At 38.5% G+C, this 24,769-nt stretch overlaps 1 long non-coding RNA gene and 1 pseudogene across 1 annotated transcript; one reads left to right on the forward strand and one right to left on the reverse strand.

The window, feature by feature from the left end:
* The first annotated feature begins 1,129 nt into the window (after nucleotides 1-1,129).
* Nucleotides 1,130-24,769, forward strand: LOC105311475 (annotated as a pseudogene).
* LOC105311474 lies at nucleotides 13,205-15,952 on the reverse strand. The gene is made up of 3 exons (XR_897684.2): nucleotides 15,902-15,952; nucleotides 14,916-15,075; nucleotides 13,205-13,775 (listed from the first exon to the last, which is right to left on the reverse strand). It is a non-coding gene; the product is annotated as an uncharacterized LOC105311474 (long non-coding RNA).

A 24,769-nucleotide genomic window follows, 5' to 3' on the forward strand; every position in this document is an offset into this window, starting at 1 on the left:
GAAGTGAGAGCCGAAAAATCTGTCCCCAGAGGGCTCCGCGGTAGCCCCCACACCTTCAAGACTACATTGCCCATGAAGCCTTGGGAGCGTGGGACGTAATTTTTGAAGCGTTTTCGCTTCGTTAGCCAGTTGGAAGACGTGAAAATTGGACCTGACCCCAGGAAACTCTTGAATACCAGAGACTTGGGTTTAAAATTCAACATTAGAGCCTAAAACCACACTGCAAAACGTGGTTATGGATCAGATCCTGGTTAGAAAAACAACAGCTGCAAGAGACAATTGGGTAAACATGACGATAAACTAGATGTTAGGAATATTAAAGAAAATTGCCATTACCTTGGTTAGTGAGATAATATTTGGAGGTATAGGAAATTATTTTTTGACGCTATCTAATGAGATAGTTAAAATTATGAAATCGTGTATTTGCAATTTATTTTTAAAAATTAACCAAAAGAATAAGAGAAAGCAAATAGGGCTTACTCATTAAATCTGTGTAATATGTGTGTATGATGCTCATTGTACTATGTCTGCTATTCGGAGTGTTTGAATTTATTTTTAATCCGTAATAAAAGACTTGTGCTGGGTGGGGAAGGGCGAAAGGAAGTGAGGGAGTTTAATGCCGCTCCAGAAGTGTACCTTTTAAAATCAAGTTGCCAAAAGAAGTAAAGGTGCACACAAGTGTCTCTTTCATAGCTATGAAATAGAACACATACGACAATTTGGAGCCAGCATTACATGAAAAGAGGATCATCTGTGACCAGCAGGGCAATTTTCTTTTCAATATCTAGTTTATCGTCAATTTTCTTTAATATTCCTAATATCTAGTTTATCTAGATATCGCTTATTGTCTCTTGCAGCTGATTCGTGCAGTTCTTCTGAGAACTAAGGTATCGTTTGCAAAACATTTTGTCAGATGCTTATAATCACTGTGTAAGCGGCTATCAGAAAACACTTTGTTCCCTTCATTTATTTCATTTAACCCTCACAAAAACCTACTTGTCGGTATAAACGTGACATTCCTCAGGTGAAAGGACCTTCATGGGGCGGAATGTTATACCCCAGGGCACAAGCTGGTGGATGACAGAGGCAGGATGCAAATATAGATTTTACTCTCTCTTGCTCTTCCTAGTATCCTCCCTGACCCAAATCTAGAGTTGCAACTTTTGGAGCAGTTAACCGAATTGTCTGCCCTCAACTTCCCAGAGATACGATTGTGACATGAATGCGGACAGAATCTAATCACGTGGTAAGTCTATCCTGGGATTTGTGGGTTTTCTCCATAGCTTCTGGGTCATACTGAGCTTCTTGCACCTTCCTGCGCTGTCCAGGCTGTCTCCATCCTCAAAGGCCCAGTCTGATATTCTTATGCATTTTTGGGCCAACAGAAAGATAATGCAAATATAATACAAAAAATATTATTAAAAAAATTTTAGTAGCAACAGTAAAAATAAAAGGAGGTGAAGTTAATTTTACTGATGTTATTAAATTCAGTACATTCAAACTATTATTTTGATTTGTGGCACTAGCTACACTTCAGGTATAGTAGTTGCGTGCAGCTAATGGCTATAGTACTGGATAGTACATTTCTGGTGAATTCCAAAAGGTCAGGTTTAGAGTGTTGGATGAAGATTTCAAATAAAGTGAATTTGTTTCTCAGGCTTAGATCCCACCCCTCCGTGGTGCAGAGTAACTCTTTTAAGTCCGGAAAGAGGAGCCCTACGAACTGCCACTTGGAAGAACAACCCTTCATCCCTGCTGGAAAGGTGCAGGTCCTGGTTTGCAACACCAGAAGCAGGTTTTGATCTCTGAGTAGCATGAGTAAAACCTGGTGATGCCTCCACGTCCGGAAGCCTCCATGTCCAGAAGCCACCACAGACTGTGTGACAGTGGAATCTGTGGACCAGCTTGGGGTTGAGAGGGATGGGTGACTGTCAGGCTGCAGAGAAAAGCACTTCACTGGATGGCTAGTGAAGATGATGTTCAGGGAAGGTGTATCCAGCAGAGCTGATGAAATCCTAAACAGCACCATGTTTTCTTTGTTTCTGTCCCCACTCTTCCAGATTCTGAGCTGTTCTCATACCATGTCCATCACTACATGTGGCGTTTAGAGTTATGCTGATGCTCCCTCTTTCCTGAACATGGAGATGACAAAATGATAGTAGAAGAAAAGTTTTTTATATTGGACACCTTTTGGGAGCCCAAAAATATCGGGCCAAAAATGAAAGATTTTTGGGTAGTATCAAACAGCAACACAGTGCTGTTTACTCACACAGGTAAGTACTATAAACATCTTATTAAGAGATCTTTTTTAGAAACTGCAAACAGCTTGGAACAAAAAGTTAAAAAATATATTTCTTGCATAAAGCATCCCATTTTAATTTCAGAGTTTTCTGTGCAAATTCTTAAGGTGTAAAGACAACAAGAACTTGATGAACAATCCAGCCTGAGTAGTTTTTTGAGACTAGTTTTAATGAAATTAGAAGGTTTCACCTTTGTGGTACCTGAATTTTTTTTTTTTAACTCATCCTTTATTTTAGTTACATATTAAAAAAATTTTGTTTTAATTGGTCATAAGGGGGCATACATTGTTATATGATTGACAAAAAGCAGTTTACCTTACTCTGAAAATGCAAGGTTAAGCCCCCATAAGACATGCACATGTTCAGACGGTGCTGCCTCTGTGTGGTTCTTCCTGTTCCTTCTCAAGGGGCCGTTATTCCATAGGGAAGCCTTTTCTCCTGCTGGTATTATGAGATATTCAAAGCCATGAATATAGGAGTTGTAAAGCAGCCAGATTTCTCATGACCCCATTTCTTTTTCTTCCTCCCCAGTGGAACCTTTACAGTTATTAACCTTCTTCCAGGAGCAGCAGAAAATGAACATAGCTCAGGTGAGTTCAGTTGAATAACCCGTTTATTTTACAATGGATTTTATAAGGACTTAAGTGTCTCTTTGTTAACATGGAAAAGTAGAAATAGAAATGGATCACATGCATTCAGAGAAGATGTAGAAATACAGATGAATAGCAGGGCAAGGGTGGTGGTATTTGAATATATGCAGATTCTCTGGTATTACAGGAAAGAATTCAGTAAGGAATTGCCAAATTGGAGCTCCAAATGTATCTCTGTAGTTCATGATATCCATGTCAGAGTGTCAGACAGTATTTCTTTAACGGCTGACCTTAGTGAGAAGATAAAGCAAAGTGTCTTCGTAGAATGTAAAGAGATTGATGACAAAAAATATGTTTGTTGTTTTCAAATAGGTGTTCCAGTTAACTTTCCAGTAATAATCTTAAAATAATATAGAATGTTGCCTCTACTTGTTCTACAATAAAAGCAGAAGACTTAATGCTGAATGTGAACTTGGTCAATACTGTCTTTCGAAAACTCAGACATAGGGGTTGAATTAAGACATTTTCTGAAGAATAAACTGAATATCCTTAAGATTACATAGATATTTTGAATACCTATGATATTCAACTTACTCAGCAGTTTAAAATGCTGTTCTCTTTCAAATATTTCAACACTTTACATTCATACTTCAAACCTCTGCATGAAGCCCGGTTGCCTGTGTCCTCGTGACCACAGACTTGATTATAATCAAACTCACTAGATCTCTTCTCATCCTTTCTTTACTTGACTTTACTGTGTCTCTTGCCTCTACTTCTCACTCTGTCCTTCTGAGAAGTTTCTCTTTTAGTGTCTGTGGCACCTCCACTGGCTCTGTCTTTCCCTTGCTGCTATGTTCATAGAGTCACCTTCTTTCCTTTATCCGCATTTTCATCCTTGGCCCTTAAATCTTTTCTAATGTTTTGTAATGATTTCATCCTCTTTCATTTTTTATTTTAAAACAGCTTTATTGCAATTGAAATCATGTATCATGCTAGTCACCCATTTAAAGTGTAATATACAATTTTTAAAGGTGTACTTATTGCAATTGAAATCATGTATCATGCTAGTCACCCATTTACAGTGTAATATATGATTTTTTAAGCTGTTCTCGCAAATATGGGCAAACATCACTGTAGTCAAAATAGGCCCTTTTCATCGCCTTAAAAAAAAAGTGTGTAGGTTTTATCCGGTCCCATTATCTTATCCCTCCCCACCCCAAGCCTCAAGCAACCACTAATCTACTTTCAGTCTGCAAAGATTTGCTGAACCACTCCCTGTATTATTTCTGGCAGGACATTTTTGCTTTTGGCACATTCTGTTTTTGTTTATCTCAAAAAGTTTTAATTTTTACAGTTTTGTTGGGTATTGAATTCTTGGTTGACAACCTTTTTCTTTCAGCACTTTTAATCTGACATTCCACTGCTTTCTCCATGGTTTCAGATTAGTAACCAGCTGTTACTGCTATTGTACGTGATGAGTCACTTCTTTCTTTCTATTTTCAAGAACGTCTTTGTCTTTTTTGGCAGTTTGATTATCATGTGTCCAGGTATGGCATTTTTACTTCATGTTTATCCTAGTTGAAGTTTGTTGAGTTTTGGGATGTGTAGATTAATGTTTTTCATAAATTTGGAGACTTGGCTGTTATTTCTTTAATATTCTTTCAGACTATTTCTCCTCTCATTATTCATATATTTGTAAACTTGATGCTATCTAGTAGTTATTTTTTTTTTACCATTTTTTCTTTCTGTTTATTTCTCACACTGCATAATTTCAATGGACATATTATACAGTTTTTCATTCTTTCTTCCACTTGCTCAGATCTGTTGTTGAACTCTAGGGAAAAGTTTTGTTTCAGTTGTTGTACTTTTTAACTCTTGAAATTCTGTTTAGTTTCTTTTATTGATACATTTTACTTTGTGAAATATTGTTCTGACATTTTCCTCTAGCCTTTAGATATTCTTTCCTCGAATTCTTGACTATTTTCAAATAGCTGATTTAAAGTTGTTACCTAGTAAGTCCAACATCTGCTTTCTCAGTAGCAGTTTCTGTTGAGTACACCTTTTCATGCATATGGATCTTGCTTTCTTGTTTTTTTTTTTGTTTTTTTTTTCTTGATTAGCAGAGTTTTTTGTTGTTGCTGATAAGTGGACATTTTAAACGAAATAGTGTGGCAACTCTAGAAATCAGAATGTCTCCCTTCCACAGGGGTCATTCTTGAAATTTATTTGTTTAATGACTTTTATGAACTAATTCTCTAGAACCTGTATTTCTCGTATGTAGCAGTAGAAATTTTTTCAGAAATTTCCTTAAATTAGTAAGTCTCCCATCTTTCCTTAAGGGCTCTGTGCATGAGAGGGCATTCCTTCAGCATTCAGTTAGGCAGTTTACAAGACTGCAGTAGCCTTTATTCCTTATTATGCCAAACCTCATAGTTACTTAGAGGTGACAACTTAAGGCTTTCTTTTCTGAGCATGCTGTCAGCCCTGGGCCTATACACAGCTCTATGCATGTGTGTAGCCATCTAGATTCTCAGGAGTATATCAGAGATTTTCAAAAACTTTTTTGTCTTTTTGTCTTTTTGACAGTTTGATTATCACGTGCCCAGGTGTGGCTCTCTTACTCCAAGTTTATGCTTCTTGAAGGTCATGGAGTTTTTGGTATGTGTAGATTGTTTTCATCAAATTTGGAGACTTCTTGGTTATTATTTGTTCAAATACTCTTTCAGAGTATGTCTTTTCTTTGTCTGGGACTCTATGCATTGACTTGTAAACTTGATGCTATCTCATAGTTATTTTTCATCATTTTTTCTGTTTCTCACACTGCATAATTTCAACAGACATATTATACAGTTTGTTCATTCTTTCTTCGACTTGCTCAGATCTGTTATTGAACTCCCCTGGTGAAAGTTTTGTTTCAGTTATTGTACTTTTCAGCTCTTGAATTTCTCTTTGATTCCTTTTTATCGATACTCTTTACTTAGTGAAATATTATTCCTATATTTTTCTTTTATCCTTAGACATTCTTTCCTAGGGGTCATTGACCATATTTAAAACAACTGATTTAAAGTTGTTTCCTAGGAAGTCTAACATCTCCTTCCTTAGGAGCAGTTTCTTTTGATTATACTTTTTCCTGCATATGGATCTTACGTTCTTTTTTTCTCCCCCTTGTTTAATAGTTTGTTGTTGTTGTTGTTGTTGTTGTTATTGTTGATAACTGGACATTTAAAATAACATAGATGAGGCAGCTCTAGAAATCAGAATGTCTCCCCTCCATAGGGATCATCCTTGATATTTATTTGTTCAGTGACTTTTCTGAACTAATTCTGTAGAACCTATATTTTTTGTGGTCTGTAGCAGTAGAAGTTTCTTCAGAAGTTTCGTTAAATGCCTGGAACCAGTAGTCTCCCAGTCTTTGCTTCAGGGCTCTGTGCATGTGAAGGCATTCCTTCAACGTTCAGTCAGGCAGTTTATAAGCATGTAGTGGCCTTTACTTCTTTCTTATGCCAAACCTCATAGTCACCTAGAGGTTAGGGCTTTCCCATGTCTTTCCTGAGCATGCCGTCAGCCCTGGGCCTATACATAGTTCTATGCATGTGGGTAGCCTTTTAGATTCTCAGGAGTATATCAGAGCTTTTCAAAATCTTTTTTTGCCATCTCATTCTTCAGCATTTCCTATTTTAAGCTTCTCGATCAGGCCATTGTTTGCTCCTGCTGTTATCCACCACTTCAGTTAATACCCACCACATAAGTTAAACAAATGCCTTTAAATGTTTGGCCAGATGCTTCTGAGGATAAGACTTTTCACACACTGTATGAGCTCCAAATTAGCACACATAAAGATATCCTTGTAGTGGGGTCGTTCATCGAACTACCAAACAGCCCAAATGATGACAGTTTTTCTGGCAATGATACTTTGATGGAACTACAACCCATCATGTAGTTGCCAGGCTGCAGGTTGGAGCCTGTGGATTCTCAAACTGTGGCAGAGTTTGAGAGGGATGGGAACAGGGTATATTAAAATGATACAACATCACTATACTTAGAGTGATTCAGCCAATTTTCTTGTATACTTCCAGAAATTATCTTTGTTAACTTCTATAATTTTCGCCAGTTTTTTCATTGTTTTTGTGGAAGAGAGAATTTTCTGGGGTTCCTACTTCACCATTTGCACTTCTGTCATTGTTAGCTTAATTTTTTTTTATCCAGCTGTTTATTAAGTCACATATTAGAGAGATTGGCAGAAACGAATAAAAAACAACAGTTTTCTCACTAATGTTTTAGTTTTGGAAAATATAGTTAAATTTTATTTTATTTTTTATATTAAGATAAACTTAATGAGGGGGGTTCCTCATCTTTTATTCATTTGTTTAAGTTCCCAGCTACTGGCTCTGAACTTCACACAAAGAAGGTATTCACTCAGTCATACCGAAGACATGAGTGAGGATATAACCGGATACATAATACTGGAAAAAAACGTGTTTCTGTCCTCTTGTCTCTTAATCTACTTCCCTTTCTTTCTACTGTTTACTTGCGATAAGAACACTTAACATGGGATCTACCCTCCTGACAAATTTTTACATGTACAGTGCTGTATCATTCGCTAGTGGCATCACGTTGTGCAGCTGATCTCTAGAACTTAGTATTTTGCACAAGTGAAACTTTATACTCATTGAACGGCAACTCCCCCGGCTCCCTCCTCCCACCCCCTTTAAAGTCTTTGTTGTGGAAACTTTCTCTTTTTTCAGTTTTCAATACTCTACTCCCTCATGATTCCATTATTACCTTCAGAAAAGTTCTTCTCTGGCTTTGTGGCCTCTACTTTTTCTGCCAGCCTCCTTAATATTCACGGTGCCTCAGATGCTGTTTCTGGTACTTTTTTTTTGTCCAATCCCTATGTGCTCAAGTTGTTGTCTGACTGCTTCTGTTAATTTCCATGACCACCTAAATTGCTAGTGTCTCCTTAATGCTTGTCTTTGTCCTAGAGCACCCGTCTGTGTTCTAAAACCATGCGTAGTTTAAGGGACAGTTCCAGCTTTTTGTTCTACAGACTAGTCAGTAGCAGCATGAACAGGTCTGTCTCATGAAAACTTCTAAGATATTTTTTTTTGTATGTCTTAAATATCGGTATTTGGCACCAGCATTCAAGAAGCTGCTCATACTGCTAGATTGGGTAGCTAATTGGTTACTGCTTCTGCTGATTAGATCTTTCTATTTATATCTGTCGCTGTTACTTCAGTGTAGGCAGTGTTCTCATACTAGTCTGTTTGATTCCATCTCCTAGGTAAGTCATCCTTTGTTCTCCATGAGCTCTAGATTTATATATCTTTATACGTTTATTGATACATAAGTTCAGTCATGTACGGGATCTCCACAACTTACATGTACTGTTTCCTTGGCTCCCATTATTTATGGTATTGATGTCCTTGGAGGGATTGAACATCTTAGGATTCTCTAGAATTCTCTAGACTACCCAGGGTAATCCCTCGGGACGTAGAAGAGTTGTAGGAATTCTTTACACTGAAATTTTTCATAAAAATATATGAATGAATTACAGTACATTACAAACCCTTTTAAGTAATTGAGTAACTCCAAAGTTAAAGACAAATTAGGGCACGAGTAGACATTCTTTATAGCTATTTGTTTTAGAGCCTTAAGAGTAAACAGGAAAATAGTAGTTCTCGAAGGTATTTTCTTTGTCACTTAATTCTGAACTTTGAACAAAATGTATCATTGCAGGGATCAGTGTCGTTCGAAGACGTGACTGTGGAGTTCACCCCAGGTGAGTGGCAGTACATGGGCCCTGCTCATAGGACCTTGTACAGAGACGTGATGCTGGAGAACTGCAGCCACTTTGTCTCCATGGGTGAGCAGGTCTTACTATGTGACTCCCCTTGGAATTCAAATCCTTTTTGTTGTAATCATCAAAACACATGGACCCTTTGTAGAGATTAATGTTGTTCAGGCTTTTAAGAGGCCTGGGTAATTGAAACCTTTAGAGAAACAGAAACGATGTTTGTGTCATTGCTTTCCCATTGAAAACTGCAAATGGGTACTTTCATTTTGCTCTTGCTGCTATATCTTTCTCCACCTTCAGAATCTAAAAAGCACGTGGATCTGGTCTATATATAAAGTCTTTGTTGTGGATTGTTACGTTCACAGGGTATTGCATTACCAAACCCCAGGTGATCTTCAAGTTGGAGCAAGGTGAAGAGCCCTGGTCCTTAGAGGAAGAATTCCCAAACCAGAGGTGCCCAGGTGAGTGAGCACGGACAGAAGGAAACTCCTGGGGTAGTTAGACTTTAGAGGGAACCACTTTCGAAAGTCGTTTTTCCTTTTAAACAGCTTTATTGAGATGTAATTCACATATCATACAATTTACCCATTTAAAGCATACAGTTTTGTGGCTTTTAGTATATTCATAGATATATGTAAACACCACAGTCAGTTTTCTTCACCTCAGAGGGAGAAACCCCATGCCCTTTAGCTATTATCTCCTTATTTCCTGCCGCTTTAGCTCTGGCAACCACTAATCTACTTTCTGTCTGTATAGATTTGGGTATTCTGGACATGTCAATGGAATCACACATTATGTGTTCTTTTGTGATTGGTTTCTTTCACTTTGCATTACAAGGTTCATATTGTAGCATGTATTAGTACTTCATCCTTTCTTGGCGAAATAATATTCCTTTGTCTGGATATACCACATTTGTTTGTCCATTCATCAGTCCGTGAACCTTTTGGCTGTTATTGAGTAATGCTGATGTAAAACCCATTTACAAGTTTTTGCATGACATGTGCTTTTATTTCTCTTGACCATATAGGTAGGAGCGGAATTTCTGGCTATGTGATAACTCTGTAGAACTGCCAAACTGTTTTCCAAAGGCGCTGTATCATTTCATAATCCTAATGATGGCATATGAGGGTTCTAAATTTTCTACATCTTCACCAGTACTTAATTATCTCACTTTTTGATTGTAGTCATCTGAGTGGATGTGAGGTGCTATGTCATTGAGGTTTTGATTTGCATTTCTGTATTAGTCAGCTGGACCGGCATAACAAAATACCATAGCCTGGGTGGCTTAAAAACCAAATTTATTTCTCAGAGTTCTGGAGGCTGAAAGTCCAAGAAGAGGGTGCCAGCAGGGTTGATTTGTGGTGAGGCCTCTCTTCCTGCCTTGCAGATGAGCACCTTCTCACGGTGTCCTCACCGGGCCTTTCCTCTTTGCATTCATGGAGAGAGAAAGGTGTCTGATGTTTCTTCCCGTTTTTATAAGGATATCAGTTCTACAGAAATAGGGCCTCTCCTTTATCACGTTAACCTCCGTTACCTCTCTAAAGGTCTTATCTCTAAATGCAGTCACATTGGGAGTTAGGGCTTCAAAATATGAATTTTGTTGTGTCCAGAATAACCAGACCCAACTTGAGTGCTCTTAAGCAGGAGACAGTTTATTAGCCGGCGGCTGTCCTTGCAAAGGAGCAGCCTCGAAATGCCAAGATACAAGGTTTTTAAGCCCCAAATCCCATTCCTCATTCTGTCTTAAACACAAAGGTCCATCTTTCTCCTATTCACTACCTGTCAACCCACTGGTCAGGTGTGCAAGCGGGAAGTACAGAAGCAGAAAGCTTGTGTTAGAATGTTATGTTCCTATGGGTGATTGCCTATGTTCCCATGGACAATAGCCGGTGTTCCCATGGGCGATGGCCAAATAGTAATTTTCAGCTTATATACAATTGATTATTTTTCATGCCACGCAAGCAAGCAGGGTTACACAGGCTAAAATTGGCAGTTAGCGTATGAGCTCATTGTTACAAGTTTCATGATTAACAGAATGTGGTTAGGGGTTCCAGAAACTAGGCCTAAGTTATGGACTTCCTTTGTCCAGTTTCAGGTTTTAATTATTCTTTAACCCTTTCACATTTCAGCAGGCCATTACATTCCCCACTGGTTTTCTTTAGAATGACTCAATCTTCGAGTCAGAAGTCGGGATTTTTGGCCAATGGGTCGGGGCTGACGCTCCTAAAATTAAAATCTTTGCCCCAGTTATATTGGATTGGATTAAACTCTTAACCCATTTGATCAAGCATAGCCCAAAGGTCAGTAATAACAGCAGAATTATCAATGGTCCTGCTATAGCCGACAATAACGTGGTTAACCAAGAGTTTCCATTAAACCAAGATTCATACCAGTTGCTTCCTTGTTTTAACTTTTTATTTCTGTCTTTTACTCTTTGTCTAATTAATGCTAAACTATCCCTAATAATTCCAGAATGATTAACATAAAAACAGCAAGTTTCTCCTAGTGCTACACACAAAACTCCTTGCTTAAGAAATAAGAGGTCTAAACCTCTTCTATTCTGCAGTACTACTTCAGCTAAAGAATTAAGAGATGTTTCAAGATGATTAATTGATTTCTCTAGAGTGCTTAAATCGTCATTAATCCGCTTTGTGAGCCAGGCTATACCTTGATTCCCTGTAACCAAAGCAGCAGTCCCAATTGCAGCTGATCCTGCCACTCCTAGGCCAGCTAGGAGCGGCACAAGCAGTGGAACTGCTCGCTTACGCCGAGGATAGTTATATCCTCCCCACAAATCTATTGCTTGTCTTCCTTCTTGTCCGCTCATCATATACACCTGAGGTATAACATGAACCAGCACACAAAATCCAGTATTATTTTTCCAATAGTTAAGATTAATACAGGGAGTTAAACCAGTATTACAAGCAAACCAAGTGCCACTAGGGGCCGCTAAATAAGTAGAAGAGGTGCTATTTACTAAAATAGATGATTTACAATTTTCCTTATACCTAGATTTATCAACTCTATAAGTTAGTATTCACACAAGTTCCCTTTCCTTGTAAATCTCCCAACGTTACAGATGGGTTTTGGTTCCCCAAGGGCAAATAGTAACATTCGGAGATGTTACATTCCTAATAGCAGTTTGATCTGTGCCAAGGTTAGCAATGACACCAAGTCCTACATAATAAGGTGGGGCAGGGTTCAGACAAAACCAACAATCCTTTGTAGCATTTGAGTTACTGTCATTAGCAAACTTATAAACATTATTGATAACAATTAACCCAATTATAATTAACCCCGTGAGAGTCTTATCTTGAGTGGATCCTCTGTGAGTGTTGCCTTCCATTTCTCTGTCTCCGGGGGAGGTTGAGCTGTCTTAAGGCGGGTATGGTGAATCCAATGTCTTTTTCCTGCAACCTCGACAGCTGTTGGTGTGGTTAGAGTTACTGGAAACGGACCATCCCACCAGGGCTCTAAGCTAGCAGGCTGGATCTTCTTTATCCACACCCAATCACCTGGATGATGTGGGTGAGGCTGTGATGTCCCCGGAGTCGGTCTAGCAGCTTTAATCAAGCCCTTGACTTGATTTTGGGTTTGTTGCAAGGCCTGTAGAGACTTAAGGAGACTTGTATTATTACTCATTGTAACCTTTTCAATTCCAATTTTAGGGAGTAAAGGGGGAGGTCTCCCAAACATTATTTCATAAGGGGAAATTCCCATAATATATGGAGTACACCGGGCCCGTAACAAAGCAAAAGGAAGAAGGCTCACCCAATTCTCCCCAGTTTCCAGCTTAAATTTAGTTGAAGTTTCCTTAAGTGTTCTATTCATCCTTTCTACTTGTCCTGAACTCTGAGGTCTGTAAATACAATGTAATTTCCAATTAATCCCTAATACCTTAGCTAACATTTGACTTGTTTGGGCAATGAATGCCGGGCCATTGTCGGACCCCAATGATAAGGGCCAGCCAAATCGAGGCACTATTTCTGTAATTAATTTCTTAGCTACTACTTGTGCAGTTTCCTTCTTTGTGGGGAAGGCCTCAGTCCATCCAGAATAGGTGTCAATGAATACCAGAAGATATTTAAATCCAAAAGTGCCAGGATCAACTTCTGTAAAGTCCACTTCCCAATGCTCTCCAGGAGCTTGTCCTCTTAATCGAGTGCCGATATTTTCCTTTGGGATGGGGCGAGAGTTGACCTGTGCACATATTGGGCATCGTGCACTCACATCCCGAGCCTTTGAGGTTAGTCCAGGAATATAATAGTCTCTTTTTAGCAGTTCAATTAACTTAGTTCCTCCAAGATGGGTAGCATTATGCATCTGGCTAATTAAGGTGTTACCGAGCGCAGCAGGGAGGACCGGCCTTCCATCTGGAATCCAAAGCCACCCATGTTCAAACTTCCCGTGCAGTTGCTTCCCCAACTCTATATCTTGGGGGCTATAGTCTGGAGCCTGTGCCAAGGGGGGCACAAGAAGGGGACCAATTATGACGTTAGTCCCCACTGGTTTTCTGGCTACTTCCTTTGCTGTTTTATCTGCCAAGCGGTTTCCTTTTTTTACCGCTCTTTCCCCTTTTTGATGGCCGGGGCAATGGATAATAGCCACTTTTTTAGGTAGCCAGATAGCCTCCAAAAGAGCCAAAATCTGCTCCTTGTTCTTAATTTCCTTTCCCCCTGATTTCAATAGTCCTCTTTCCTTGTACAGGGCTCCATGTACATGTGCCGTTGCAATGGCATCTCGGCTATCAGTATAGATGTTAACAGTCTTTCCTTGAGCCCATTTAAGAGCTTCAGTCAGAGCAATGAGTTCAGCCTTTTGGGCTGATGCCCCATGGCTTAGGGCCTGTGCCCATATTACATCCCTGACTGTTACTACGGCTGCCCCAGCATACCTTACTCCGTCGGATACAAAACTGCTTCCATTGGTAAATAATACCGCATCCGGATTAAGCCATGGCTCATCCTTCAAGACTGGCCGTAGTCCAGTTACCTGCTCAAGGTGCTGAACACAGTGATGCAATGGAGCCTGCGGGTCATCATCCGGGAGCAGCGTGGCAGGGTTCAGGGCTGCAGTTTTCAAAAACTGGGTCTGTGGGGGGGTTAAGCAACAGTACCTGGTACTGAGTAATCCGGGCGTTGGAAATCCATCTTTCAAGAGGGCTGCGCAGCATGGCTTCAACTGCATGTGGAGCCACAATTTCAATATTTTGGCCCAAGGTCAATTTTAAAGCGTCTTTGGTCAATATAGCAGTAGCAGCTAGTGCTCTCAGGCAACTAGGCCTTCCTCCAGCCACCGGATCTAGTCTCTTTGAGAGATATGCCACTCGTTGCTTAAATAGTGGCTTTTAATTTCTGGAGCAAATCTCTTCCAAGCAAAGGAAAAGGACATTCAGGCATAACTAAAAACGAATGCGTGATGGTTCCCTTTCCCAAGTCAGTAATTTTTGCCTGTGTCCATGGGTATGCCTTCCCTTTCCCAGTGGCTCCTTGAATTACAGTCTTTTCTTTGGATAACAGACCAGCAATTTCTGTTAAAACTGAGTAAGTTGCACCAGTATCAGCTAAAAAGTTCACAGGTTTGCCCCCTACTTGTAAAGTTACCTTGGGCTCTCGGGGGCTCATTAGATAAGAGCCCTGACGCCCCTATTCATCTTCCAAAAGAATGAGGGGCCTTTTTTCTTCTGACCTCCTGGTTGCTCCTTTTCAGGGCACTCATTCTTCCAATGTCCTTTCTTTTTGCAAATAGCACATTGGTCTCTTCCTAGCGTAGGTTTTCTGTTTTGGCCTTCTTCGTTGCTAGGTCCCCCTCTATGGTTAGGGTTTTTTTTTGTTTTGTTTTGTTTTTTCCCCAAGGAGGTCGGTTTCCTTGTTGTCCCACAAACATGACTTTTTGCACACAGTCCCTATTGTTAAAGACCTTCTGAGCTATTTCTAATAATTTGGATAAATTTTTCTCCCTCAAAACCTTCCAATCTCTGTAACTTCTTTCTAATGTCAGGGGCCGACTGGCTAATAAAGGCCAAATTAATGGCTCTTCTATTGTTGGGGTCCTCCGGGTCAATAGGTGTATATAGGCGGTAAGACTCTAATAGTCTTTCCAAGAATGCTGCAGGTGACTCGTCCTTAGTCTGAATTACTTCACTTACCTTGGACAGATTTATTGGTCTACGTGCAGCAGCCCGGAGTCCCTGCAGCAGAAACTGGCAATACCTTAGGAGAGCCTCCTTACCTTGATCTGTATTTGGATCCCACTGGGGACGTTGAGTCGGAAACACAGCCTGTAACCTGGTTAAGTCTGCTGTGGGCTGCCTATTTGGGTCTGTTACTCCTCTAGCCGCCTCCCGCAAAATTCTTTCCTTTTCTTCAGTAGTGAATAAGACCTGTAAGAGCTGTTGGCAATCATCCCAAGTGGGCTGATGGGTAAAGAAAATAGACTCTAAAAGGGAGGTTAGTCCTTGTGGTTTCTCTGAAAAGGATGGCGTTTGCAATTTCCAATTATATAAATCACTAGTACTGAATGGCGAGTAGATGACAGTAGGCTCACCGCCACCTCCTGGAATCACCTTCAATGGGGCTTGAACAGATACTGGCTCTTTTCAGGGAGGTTGAATCAGGGGAAGGTGGCCTATGACCCCTAGACCGGGTTACAGGAGGTCCCGGTCCCTCCGGAGGAGGACGTCTACCCCCATTTCCATTATAGGGTGGCGGATACCAGTCATTCTCCGAGGGAGGCCCCTGCAACACCGGTGGGGGCTTCTTAAAACCCTGGGGTATGGCTGCCATTACAGTAACGGGTGCACGACTGCAATTCTGTAAGTATTTAGGGGCATCAGAAACAACATCAATCCAAACATCAACATAAGGAATTTGGTCGGGATGCCCAGGTTTTCCATAAATCACACTTCGAACCCGGAATGCAGTCTGCATGTTAAATGATCCCTCGGAGGGCCATCCTACTCCGAAGGTCGGCCAATCTAATTGACAAAAGCGCTGCAAATCAAAAGGGGTTACTGAAGCACCATAGGCCCTTGCCCTACGACGAAAATCTTTAAAGTTGTTAAGCATGCACTGTAACGGAGTTAGTTTGCCCTGTGATTGTCCCATAGTTCCACAATAAAGCACACGAAGCAAAACAAAACAAGACAGACATAGACTAACAAACCAGAACAGGACTGAGAAAACTGTCGTCACAGTCTCAGTCGACCGCCGACTTACTTGTCGCGTCCGACGTCCGCACGGTCCCTGGGCCCCCTACCAGAAACTGCCTCAGCACTCCCAGGATCGTGCTCCGCAAAGCGAGAAACCACAGGCGGTGGGCTAGGGCAAGTGCCCTAGAGGCCTCCCCAACCGCAAATGGTCCAACGCTCCGGTGCACTGATCAATTTTCCCACAACGAGAAGATCTCGCTGGGGCCTCCAAATGTTGTGTCCAGAATAACCAGACCCAACTTGAGTGCTCTTAACCAGGAGACAGTTTATTAGCCGGCGGCTGTCCTTGCAAAGGAGCAGCCTCGAAATGCCAAGATACAAGGTTTTTAAGCCCCAAATCCCATTCCTCATTCTGTCTTAAACACAAAGGTCCATCTTTCTCCTATTCACTACCTGTCAACCCACTGGTCAGGTGTGCAAGCGGGAAGTACAGAAGCAGAAAGCTTGTGTTAGAATGTTATGTTCCTATGGGTGATTGCCTATGTTCCCATGGACAATAGCCGGTGTTCCCATGGGCGATGGCCAAATAGTAATTTTCAGCTTATATACAATTGATTATTTTTCATGCCACGCAAGCAAGCAGGGTTACACAGGCTAAAATTGGCAGTTAGCGTATGAGCTCATTGTTACAAGTTTCATGATTAACAGAATGTGGTTAGGGGTTCCAGAAACTAGGCCTAAGTTATGGACTTCCTTTGTCCAGTTTCAGGTTTTAATTATTCTTTAACCCTTTCACATTTCAGCAGGCCATTACAAATTTGACTGAGACATAATTTAGTCCTTAACTATTTTCCTGATCACTAACGATGCCAAGCAGTTTTTTCATGTGCTTTTTGGCCTTTGTCTAATCATACTGATTGGCTAAAAAAGATATCCCTCAATAGTATGTTAGAAAGATTATAAAATAAAAGAATGGTAAAGTTGTTAAGTCAATAAAAATAAATAATTTAGGGTTTAAATTCTGTTATCTTTCAGGTTTATATTTAGGCAATAAATTCATTATCTTTAAAGAAATCCTGATAGCGCAAGAGTATTTGAATAGCTGCACTAAGCAATATGATATCAATGATCATAAAACAAAATATGAATTTCTAAGACTTTAAGATTTGCTTGAATTATGAGATCATAATTCTTCACTTAATGTTGTCAGTAGGTTCCTGGAAATTGACTTAAGTGAAATGAACTGTAATAAAACCACCTTTATTACAGTCTTCACTGATATAAAGAAGAACTGAGTTGTTAGGGCAGAAACATCACCAAACTTCAAAATAAAGATCCAAAAGACTTCTAATATTACCATTGATGTAAATCTGAGCTAGACATACATTTAAGAAAGATTAATCATTATTATCTAACCCGCTTATTCCAGTTCCGTTTTTCAGGTGGCCATATCCCCGCAGCTCAGCTCAAGGCAGAAACCCACCCTGGGCAGGATACCATTCCATCTCAGGGTGCATTCACACACCACGCGCACTCAGACATGGGGTTAATGTAGACACACCAGTTCACCTAACATGCACATTTGGGATGTGAGAGGAGACTCGAGGACCCAGAGGAAATCCACACAGACGTGGGGAGAACATGCCAACTCCACACAGACAGTGGTCCTTGTAGGGAATTGATTTTTTTTTCTCATCAACGTTGTAACTAAATGACATTTAATGAAAGGAATTTATTTGAGGACCTGCTGTACCTCATCTGATGAAAGAATAAATCCTGTGGCATATTTAATAAATATGGCTATAGAAGATATAAATGATATTTGTATTAAAGTGGACCACATAGTTGCATATGTGTATGCTGAAATTAAAGGACAAGCCTTTCAAGTTCCCTTGGAATTATCATAAGACAGTGAAAATATAGTTTTATTCTAAACACCAATAAATTCAACTAATTAGAATCACCACAAATAATATTCTCTCAACATAGTTCGATAAATGTAGAAAGTAATGATAAAATGAGTAGACAAAAAACCTTGATATGGAACTTTGGAAAATTATCTCTATTAAACAGTATATTAAGAAGGAAATCAATTTCAAAATTGCATGACATTTAGAAAGTAATAAAAATAAATGTGCATACTAGAAACTTTTAGTTATAGCTGAATTAGTGAACAGAGGTAATTTGTAGTCTCATTTATATTAAGAAACTGATCAAGAGCAATAACAAAAATATAATAATGAAGAATTTAAAAGTGAAATTTAAAATTGATCAACTGGAAGACAAATTATAGACTATATCTTAGAATAAAGCAATGAAATGGCTGCAACTTTAGTTAATCCTAAAAAAACCAAAAAGCACTTTTCCATAAAAATTCATGTGGAGACATACTTGTAAAGATGTAATATCAAACTAAATCCCTTTAGAAGAGCACTGTGGGAGGACTTGCTTTATTAGATATGAAGGATTTATGTAAAGCTCTGAGTAGTTAAGTAGTTTGCAGCTAGAGGTGGGATAGTTTAATAAATTAGTGAAACAAAAAGTTCAGGGAAACAAATATGATCCATAGACAATTGGTTTTGACATGTCCACTGTCCTATCAGAACAGTGGGTAAAGAATCCTGAGGTAAACTTATGGGTCAAAACAAAAAATCGGATTCAGGTGGCTTAGAGCAGAGCTAGATATAGTCTATGTGATGTCAAGGAAAACATGTTCATAACTGTGCTTAGGAAAAGAATAAGATAGAAAGCATTAAATGAGAATGATGGCATAAACATTCTTTCCTATTCACTAACTACAGTTAAATACTTAAAATTATACATAAAAAACCAATAAGATTCTGAAAGATGGAAAGAAGAATGAAGATGAGGTAGTATTGCTGGCACTTAATGGAATACAGGGTGGTTAGTACAAGCAGAAGGCCAGTGAGAGTCCGATCTCTCAACCCTGCCCAGTGTTAACCTTCTCTATCTCCCATGGGTTTCAGTGGAGGTTTAGTGGGGAACCTCTCCCCACTTGACAGTAGTGAGCTGCGCTCTACTTCTGTTCGCATGGTTTCAGAGAAGTCTGGCTGAAACTGAACATTAACATTAATAAAGTACAATTTTTAATTTTCCGTAAGGACTATGCTTTTGTCGTCCTGTCTAGAAATGTCAGAACTCTTAACAGATTTATTCCTGTGATTTTTTTTTTCCTAGAAACTTTTAAATTTCACATTTTACACTTTGTGTTCCATTTGGTATTAATTTTTATAGAAAGTATGAGTTATATGTCAAGTTAAAATTTTTGAAAAGGGAGTCCAGTTATTCTAGCAGCGTTTGTTGAAAAGATTATCATTTCTCCTTTGAGTAACATTTGCTTGATCTTAGAAAACAGATGAGTGTATATTTGCATTGCATTTCAGTATGTGTGTGTCTGAGATTGCATTCTATATGTCTGAGATTGCATATTTCTGTGGCGTCTCTATTTATCTCCATATCTTTCCTTATGCCAATACCATATTAACTTTCTTACACTAGCTTTTTAATTTTTGACATCAGGTAGTACTGAATCCACCGGAATTTGATGTTCAGATGACTTTATGAATTTTAAAACAAGCTTCTGATATTTATAAAAATGTTGGAATTTCAGCTTGAAGTGCATTGACACTAAATCAAACAAAATCAGCATAAAAAATATAGTTTTCTAATTCCTAAATAACATGTACCTCTCTATTTAGTATTTCTTTGATTTCTTTCATCAATAGTTTTTAGCATACAGATACCAAGTGGCGTGTATTGGTGCTATGGTAAATTATGTTGTGTATTTGATTTCAAATTCCAGTTGATTATTATTTGTATATTATTGGCTTTCATGTATTGGCTTTGTATTTTGCCTTTGCTGAAAACGCTTATTAGTTCAAGGAGCTTTTTCAAAGATCATTTTGTGATTTTTCTGTGTAGGCTTACTCTGTATCTTTCATTTTCATTCTTGCCTTATTGCATTAGTTGGAACTTACATTGCTGTCTTGAGTAGAAGTGCTGAGAGTAAACCCCCTTGTCTTTTCCTGAGTCTTAGGGTTAAAGCATTCAGGCTCTCACTCTTAGATGTGATGTTACCTGTAGGCTTTTCGTGGATTCCTTTTATTAGGTTGATGAATGGATTTTGAATTTAGTGAATTTTTTTTTTTCTGTAATTGATGTGATTGTGGTTTTAATCTTTAGACAATGAATATGGTGAATCACATTGATTGATTTTTTTGAATGTTGCAACAGTTTGCATTCTTGGGATGAATCTCACTTGGTCCTGATTTATTATTTATTTTAATATAGCACTGTGTCCTTTTGCTTACTGTTTTTCAGTATTTTTACATTTATGTTATGAGGAATATTACATAGGGTTTCTTTCTTGAATTGTCTTTGGTTTTGTTATGAAGATAATACAGGCCTCATAAAATGACTTAGGAAATATTCCCACATCTTGCATTTTCTTGAAGAGATTATGTAAAATTGGTATTATTTCGTCTTTCAATGTTTGGTAAAATTCACTAGTTAACACCATCTAGTCCTAGAGCTGCTTTTTCAATTACATATTTCTTGACCACATATTCAATTTCTTAAATAGATCTATTTGGCTTATTTCTTCTTCATGAGAGAGTTTAGTAGTTTTTTGTTTTCAAGGAATGTGTACATTTTATGTAAATTATCAACTTTATGGGCATCAAATTTCTCTTAATATTCTTTATTATCTTTTTAATGCCTATTATGTTGGTAGTTATATTTTCTTTTGCATTTATTTCTGATACTGAGAATGTGTCTTCTCGATTTTCCTCCACTGGCTTTTTATTATTTAAAAATCTTTTCAAAGAAGTAAGCTTTGGTTTGAGTGTTTTCAATTTCATTGTATCCTCTGATCTTTATTATTTTCTATCTTTTGCTTTCTTTATATTTAACTTCTCTTCGTATAGTTTCTCAAAGCTTAGGTAACTGGTTAAAGGTCTTTTTTTCCTCAATGTATATAATTTTAAACTATAAATTTATCTCTATAAACTACAAAATTATCTGAGTACTACTTTAGCTGTATTTCATAAATTTCTATAGTTTGAACAGTTTTAGATTTCATTTACTTAAAAATATCTTACTTTTTTCTGAGATGTCTTCATTGACCCATGGTTTAATTGAAAGTATATTAATTTACAAATATGTTTTATTTTTCCAAATAATTTTGCGCACCCGATTTCCAGCATAATTTCTTGATGGCTTGAGATCACACTGTATATGATTTCTCTTCTTTTATAAATATTGGTTTTATAGCCCAGAATATGATCTGTCTTTATGAACACTCAAATGCATTTGACAATAATGTGAATTCAGCTGCTTTTTAATATATTGTGTCTTTGGTTTTTCAGGGTATGGTTTTCACAAGTACTGCTTCATCTCTTCTAGTTGTAATATTGGGCCTACTGTGTATTCCTGCCTTTTTTTTTTTTTCTATACTTCTTTTTTTTCTTTTTTTTCTCTCCTACCTGCTCTGAGTTAGCCATGAGTACCCTAAAGCAACAGATTTGTTCCTCTTGCCTATGCAGATTTTATAGAGTAGATAGGAATATGTTTCCAGGTGGAATTTTGGCAATGCCTGCTGTTAACCATGTCCAAGAATTCCTTTTGAATGGGAATTTCTCAGGATTCTTCATGACCATTTCTATGCGCTCTTGCTGTGGCTCGTGGCGGAAAATTTTGCAAGAGTGTTCACATCCTTTATATTTATGGCAGAACCACAGAGAAGAATCTTGTCTTCTTTTTTCTTTTTCTTTTTTCTTTTGTTTTCTTTTTTGGAAGTAGGGAGGCTTGAGTATAGTGGATATTGTCAGAACAGTTCTTTGTTAGACCATCTTTTCCTCAGATCGTTGGCTAGAAGGAACAGGCTTTTCTTGGAACTTTTTTAGTCTCCGCCTATTGTTGACTTTGGTTTGCAGGCTTTTCCAGCAGGCCAGCACGCAGAAAGAAAATCTTGGAATTCTCTGTAGTGCCATTTCTTAAGTCCTAAAGTCCACCTTTCCATTTTGTAGCATCTTCATTTGTTTGTTAATTTTATTTTTTCATCTTGGCCAGCACTGAATATAATAGCTGTTTTTTGTTTAAACGATATGGATGAGGAGAGTGTGTGTGTCTGTTTCTGTGCATGAATTACTAATCTTTTGAAAATTACCAGAAACAATACAATAGATAACAAAACGTGGCCTTAAGCTCCTTATGAGAAATATAAGGTTCATAAGATACTTTCAATTTTTCTCATTTTAGGATATTATAAGGTTGATGTCCACATTGAGGGGAATCAGGAAAAACAAGAGAAACCATTGTGGCAAGTAGTAATATTCATTGATAACAAAACACTGAATAAAGAAGGTCAGAAAGTTTTAGGAAAACGAATTAACTTGGATTCGATTCCAGATTTTTCAGGAAAAATGCCTTGTAAATGTGACTCATGTAGAACGAGTTCACCATTTGTTTCTGAATTAATTATTAGTGATAGAAATTGTTCCAGAAAGAAGGCCAATTACATGAATGTCTGTGAAAAGTTACAGTTTGTTATTAATCATGAGAAAACTCATACTGGAGAGAGGTCTTACAAATATAATAAAAACGTGAAAGCTTTCAGTCTTAGGCAGGATCATCAGAAAATTCAAACTCTGGAGCAATCTTCTGAATGTAGTGAGTTTGGAAAAGTTTCACACGATGAGACTGTTGTCTGTGTTACAGCTCAGAGTTCTCTAATAGGAGAAGAATCTTGTCAGGATTGTGAATTTAAGAAAAACTGTGACAAAGCAACTCTCTTTAACCACGCGAGAACCGGCACAAAGGAGAAATGCTTTGATCTTAATGAATGTAGTAGATCCTGTGACAAAACCACCACTGCGAAATACAATCAAGTTCACATGGTTATGATGCACTATGATTGTAATAAAAATGAAAATAACTTCAGTAAGAATTCACCCCTTACTCAACCTCAGAGAGCTGCTCCAGGACAGGCTTTTGCAAGAAGTAAATGTGAAGAAAACTTGAGCCAGAGCTCAGCCCAGAAAACACCAACTGGAGATATGTACTGTGTTTTTAATGGATGTACAAATGCCTTCTTCCAGGAATTAGACCTTAGAGTATATCAGAGAACTCAAACAGAAGAGAAATTCTGCAAATTTGATAAATATGGAGAATTCTTGCATCAAAACTCACCCCTCAGTGTACATCAGGAAAGTACCACAGGAGAGGAGTCATGAGAAAGTAATAAATGCAGGAGATTATTTTACAAGAATGCACACCTCATTCAGCATCAGAGGACCTGCTCAGGGGAAAAAACTCAAGGCAATGAATGCGGGAAATCCTTTTGTTCAAATTCACACCCTATTCATTATCCTGGAACTCATATGGGCGTTAATCTCTATGCATGTAATGAATGTGGGAAAACTTTTTGTCAGACATCAAACCTCAGTGAACATGTGATAGTTCATAAGGAGAAGCCTTAGGATAACAATGGATGTGGGAAATCTTACAAGAACTCTGCTGTCTTAGTACACCACAGAACACACACAGGGATAAAACCCTATCAAACTAATGACTATGGGAAATTGTTCTCCAAAATTGCACAGCTCAAAGAACATGAGAGAATTCACAGTGGGGAGAAAGCCTATGAATGTATTGAATGTGGGAAAACTTTCTCTAACAAGACCCACCTCAGTGTACATCAGAGAATTCATACAGGGGAGAAACCCTATGAGTGTAATGAATGTGGGAAAACTTTTGCTGATAATTCAACCTTCAAAGCGCATCACAGAATTCACACAGGGGAGAAACCCTATGAGTGTAATGAATGTGGGAGGTCTTTTGCCTATATATCTGTTCTCAGAACACATCAGAGAATTCACACAGGGGAGAAACCCTATAAATGTACTGACTGCGGGAGATCTTTCGCCCATTATTCAGCCCTCAGAGCACATCACAGAATCCACACAGGGGAGAAACCCTATAAATGTAATGGCTGTGAGAAAACTTTCACCCGTGATTCAGTCCTCAGGATACATCAGAGAATTCACACTGGGGAGAAACCTTATAAATGCAATGAATGTGGGAAAGCTTTTGTCAATAGTTCATCCCTCAAAATACATCAGAGAATTCACACAGGCGAGAAACCCTATGAATGTAATGACTGTGGGAGATCTTTTGTTGATAATTCAGCCCTCAGAGCACATCAGAGACTTCACACAGGTGAGAAACCTTATAAATGTAATGGCTGTGAGAGAACTTTCACCCGCAATTCATCCCTCAAAGCACATCAGAGAATTCATACCAGGGAGAAACCCTGTGAATGTAGTGAATGTGGGAAAACTTTCTCCAAGAAATCATACCTCAGTGGACATGAGAGAATTCACAAAGGGGAAAAACCTTATGAATGTAATGAGTGTGGGAAAATATTTTTTTATAAAGCAGTTCTCATAGTCCATCAAAGAATTCACACAGGAGAAAAACCCTATGAATGTAACGAATGTGGGAAAACCTTCTCCCAGAAATCAAACCTCAGTAGACATCAGAGGGTTCACAAAGGAGAAAACCCTTATGAATGTCATGAATGTGGAAAAACTTTTTCTCAGAAGGCAACCCTCAGTATGCATCAGGGAATTCACACAGGGGAGAAACCCTATAAATGTAACGAGTGTCGGAAGACTTTCTCTAGTACTTCAAACCTCCGAGCACATCTGAGGTCTTGCACAGGGGAGAAACCCTATGAATGAAATGAATGTGGAAAAAGTTTCTCTCTGAAGTCATATGTTAGTGCACATCAGAGAATTCATACAGGGGAGAAACCTTATGAATGTAATACAGGTGGATGTTTATTTAGTCAAATCTTATGTAATTTACACTCTCCTTTGTTATTATAATAAAAATCTTCCATACTTTGTCCAAA

The sequence above is a fragment of the Pteropus vampyrus genome, unplaced genomic scaffold, assembly GCF_000151845.1.
Source record: "Pteropus vampyrus isolate Shadow unplaced genomic scaffold, Pvam_2.0 Scaffold1000004286, whole genome shotgun sequence".
NCBI lineage: Eukaryota > Metazoa > Chordata > Mammalia > Chiroptera > Pteropodidae > Pteropus > Pteropus vampyrus.